A 5,389-nucleotide genomic window follows, 5' to 3' on the forward strand; every position below is an offset into this window, starting at 1 on the left:
GCAGGATCATAAACTTACATTTTTGTATACATTAATATATAATTGTGATTGTAACTTTGAATGAGAATTTTACCATAAAACATTTACTGGCTTGTATTTCAACTTCAAATGCTTTGTTGAAGAAAAACATAATTAAGATCTTAGTCCATCAAGCGTCTAAGATTTCTTTCATTAGGAGATTGATAACGTTAAGAAATTCTTATGCAAGAATGATTTTCCTATCCATTTAATTGATAGAATAATTTGTGACGAGTTAAATAACGAAACTTCACAAAATCATGAACGTATGAAATTCCGGAACGCTCAGTTGTCTAACATTACCCTAAATCCGTAAATATTCCTTATATGTTAGCAAACAGTTACCGTGCTTCGTATAATATATCTAAAAACTAACAGCCCTAAGTGGGTACTTTCAGGACTTTCAATGCTAAAATCCGATATTTGATTTCCCGCGGTGGGTATAGCAGAAAGCCCAATGTGGCTTTGCTCTAAAACAAACAAAACTAAACAAAAAACAAAAAAAAATTAACTTATGTTTAAACCAGAGTGTCCCCTTCAGTATTTCGTCAGAAAAAAATATCGAATTTCGAGTAAAGTTACATCGATTCTACCACGAGAAGGCTACTGATACAAATACAAGGATATTCCCTAGTTGAATGTGACGTAATCGCCCTTCGAAATATCTTTAAAATATTAAAAAATGTGTTATCTAATGGTTCAGTGGTAAGTTTGATGGCTTATGATGCTAAAATTCGGATTTCGATATTCGTGGTGGGCATAGCACAGGTAACTTACTGTATAGCTTAACAATATTTAATGAATTTCATTGAGGTATAAATAAGAGATTGCTCATTCATAAGCATAAGCCACAAATTAATCAAGTCAGTTCAGCATATGAATTGCCGTTCATTTTGTAACATGTGAATTTCGTCTACTTACAACTATCAAATGATGAGGTTGGTGTACTGTGTGAAAACTTTTAGAATGCAAATAAAGGATACGAGTATGTCTAGGAAAAGATACCAATCTCTCCAGGAAATACTTTATTTATTCATTTATATAAATTATATATGGATGTTAATTTGAAAAAGGAAGTGGATACATTTGTACTTGGAATATTTTACAATAAACCGAAAAAACATTTGAGAAAAATACTGAGATAAACTGACATCTTATGGTAGCTAGTTTATAATCCGTTCATCAATGTGTTATGAAATTCAAATAGAAGTTATTAATAAAGAGGAGTGTGATAACATTAAAAATGTTAACATTCTATGGCGATAAAATTATTTGGAAGCACCTTTTGTTGAATTAAAAGTTATTGTGTAGTTAAGGAATAAACTTATTGACACGTGAAATAAAATAATAATACTAGTACCCTCGTGTAAGCCATGACCAACATAAGGCTCACGAGTACTTCTTACAGAAACACATTAAGTCTATGAATAACTCATTCAACAACTATGACAATACACAGTCTCGCTACAATGTAAAAATTAATAATAATAATAGGTTAACGGTCGTAATGAACGGAGTCCTTGAAGCTGGGAAATATATATCAGTAGTCAGTTGCTTCTCCTCTTTATTTCCACCTAAAGTAACTGCTTTGAATTGATATAAAGCAAAGCCTATGAGGGATGGCAATACTAAATGACATAGTTCTGGTATGCAGTATGACTAATTGAATCAGTCTTATAGGTGGAAAAGTTCAGACTTGGTATAAAAAAGACTGCTTGGATTCATTCATTATGATTGCATAAAGGCAACAGTGACATATTTGATCCAAATCAGGCGAAGGTAAAAGATTGTTTTAGAGGCCAAATCTGGAACCTAAGATCAACCAGAGGTTGAAAAAATAATGTTGGCCTATTCTATAAAAAAAAAGACTATATCAAGGTCAATGAGTTTGATCATGTATTATGATTTAGACGTGAAAAAATATATCAATTTAAGTATTTGTAAAAGCATTTTTATGTACATCGAACGATTTGCATTTTAAAAGAACTTTCTAGGTTCAATACCTTTGTTTGACACTAAGAAAACCAGCAGGACTAATAGTGGGAAAATTTCAAATAGAACAGGACGAAACTTGATATCACTAAGGGACTGTTAATCTTACCAAATTGTTAATAGATAGTGCCATCCTAAGCCTATTTAGGAATTTCTTGTTGATTTCTTGTGTTATTTAAGTAACTTAGAACAATGAAATCTGCCAGAAAACTTAATTTAGCATGCAAAACAAACCTGCACTACAATTAACATATGTAGCAGGTAATATTGAAGTTAATCTCACTTTATATGACTAATAATGTCCCAGGTTCTGTGCTGCTCTTGAAGCAATTTTCCCCATCATCGCACATATGCACAGTCTTATGACCTTAATTATGCACAATGGCCTTAACTGCAATTTCGATTGTAACAATCTTTTTGAAAGGAGTCTGAAGACAAGCTTAATCACATGTCTTAAGAATTATTTTATAAAAATTCCACTGTACCTGCATGTCAGCTTTCAAGGTCGCGTTTAAAGTAGACCAAAGCATAAAAGTATACAGCAGTTGCATTAAGAAACTTCATGAGTATATACGAAAACTAAATCACTGTGTTTCTAGTTTCTTCAATTATCTTTCTAAATATAACAGCCTTTGGCTTCGAGCTATGGCTGGAAACTTGTGAGTTTTTGATACGTAACATTCCCTAATTTTAAAATTCCTGTTTATTATTTTATCGTTTTAATGGTATCAGGAGATACTTACATATTTATTACAATAACTTTTAGAGTCAGAATGTTTTTAATGTAACTATAGCCTTCACTTTGTGGTGTGATTTTGGAATCCCCTGCTTTCAAAGTTCTCCACTGTGTGAATTTTCCGCTTCTGTGTAGAACATTTTAAGACTTCTTTCTTTGAAACTTCTTTGACTCTAGATCGTTTAACAATTTCAAATATGAAAACTACTCTTTGAAAATACTTTTTAGTATCATGAAACATTGCGCTGTCTAGTGGTTTGGAATTCACCACGTACCAGGTATACATGTAATAAACAATATGTCACCTGTGGCACCACCTACCACTTGTGTATTGACTCATCATTACAACGCTACGTATACAGAGTTTATTAATACAGTATAATTTACTCCCTGTAATAACAACTAACAAGTCATTTTATGTAAACAACTGTCCTGATACCTAATCATGATTATCCTCTGAGTCTATTATAACAAAAAATTTGACCAAACAAAGAAACTTGTACTTCAAACCTAAAATTTTCAATTCTCTGAAATGTTAAATCGATATTATTTGTATTTACGAAATCATTATTTCTCCAATATGTTTCTCTAACCTCCTATTGAAATATTTTGAAGAAAAAATCAACATATCCACATTTAAATAAACAATCACACATTTGCGAAATCTTAATTTCCTGGTTCATATTGTAAGATTATCACCTATTAATTCATATACACTAACTGGTGATACCCGTGGTGGGCAAAGCACAATAGCCCATTGTGTAGCTTTGTGCTTAATTACAAACAAACAAAACATTAACTGGTCATTTTATTAGAGTCCCCGCCTAATATCATGATAATAATTTGGACTCGGTGTGTAATGGATGTAATAAAACGTTAGAAGATTATCACGTTGGTGAATGAACATTCATTTTCTTCAGATTAATGCTCAATCACACTGAGATCCAGTAATCGTGATGGCTAAGGAATATTACTCAAGTCCGTTTTCACGCTCTATCAAACTCCGACAGACGAAGGGAGGTGTAAATGCTTGTATTATCATTTTGAAAATATTCTTGTCCATCAGGATGGAAATTCAATAACTTTCAAATACACTCTTACTCACCTTTCTGAAGAAATCAAAGGATCCATCCCCTTCCTTGAGAACATATCATGACATCATATCAAGCAGCTTGCGTTGCTGGAAGAGTATAATCATGTTCCAGTGCTTCATGTGATTACTTCCAGTTTTTTACACAGCCAAGCGTCAAACATGACTTGTCAGATCGCATCACATGCTTTCACTACCCACAGTTTCACCTCTAAGCACCAATGTAATCGTGCTTTCTGCATTGAGTCTGATACAGGAGGTTTACTGAATAGTTTTCAACTCCCATATGATGTTTTTTAGGCCCTTCAAAATGTATGGTTAAAGTATACACTTTGACTACTGTTGAAGGAATTGGTCAATTGGAACACATTCTGACATTCTTTCTTGTTCTTTACAAGCAAGATAAATCACCTTTCTGTCAGTTTTTCAGTATTTTTGGTGATCCTTTTTCCAACGATATGGTTGAAGATAAATAAACGTTGTTTACTATTGAGTAAATTGATTAAATGAGACAAAACCTAGTGTGAGTTGTTCTATACAAACAGTCCTGTGATGATTTCCTCCATTTGTCATCAGTCCTTGTTGGTCCAATGTATGAATATTCTGATTGAAGATTTATTTAAATTGTTTGTCTTTGGCAGCGATAATATTATCAGATGAGTATCTATTATCATACCCCTTTGAAAGTGAAAGAAATATTTGCTTTTTGTCCACTATCCCACAGACTAACCAGAATATGACTATATTTTCATAGTTATATTGCTAAACAAATCCTCTGAATGATTACATAATGAGTCTATTTGGGCATATTTGGTTAATAATACAAAATATAGTGGAAATTCATAACTTAAAGATAGCTTTCTACAAAATAGGAAATAAGTAATTTCCATTTAAATCTCTTCTGCTCTTCTATGTGTTTTCAGTTGGGAATGTTTAACCTAGAATCTGTATCTACTAGCTGCAATTAAATGATATTATGAAGTTGACTTACCTTTTGGCAATAGCATTGTTTCTTTTACTCAAGTTGAATTCCTTGTGAAAATCACCTGACAGGGAAATAGCTATGAAATAATATCATGTACATAATTGCTCAAACTTAAAGCTTTATGAAATTATTTTGAATTTAATGGCTTCATAAAATTATATACATAAGTTAAATGTATTACAATTTTCCTTCCTTTTTTGCTTTTAACTAAGATTTAATTTATATTGGACTTGAAAGGACGAAATTAACTAATTGGACTAGTTTTAGTGATTATGCAGAAATATTTACTTGGCTTTGACAATAAGCCTTTTTTTATCTAAAATGTTACATTCAAAACAATGAACTTCTAAAACAAATGCATGATAAAAAGATACATGAGCTCTTAGATAATTTTATGGAATGTTTTCTGTATGAAAAGCGTGTTTAATCAACAGCTGTTATGATAAAAAATGTTACTGTTAATTGACAATATTTGTCCCTAAAACCTTTGGTGTGATGTACTCGAAACGTAATTTACAGTGTAATATATTAAAATAGAATAGAATATCTAAACCATTGTGAGTAGATA

The sequence above is a fragment of the Limulus polyphemus genome, unplaced genomic scaffold (genome assembly GCF_000517525.1).
Source record: "Limulus polyphemus unplaced genomic scaffold, Limulus_polyphemus-2.1.2 Scaffold7900, whole genome shotgun sequence".
NCBI classification, from domain to species: Eukaryota; Metazoa; Arthropoda; class Merostomata; order Xiphosura; family Limulidae; genus Limulus; species Limulus polyphemus.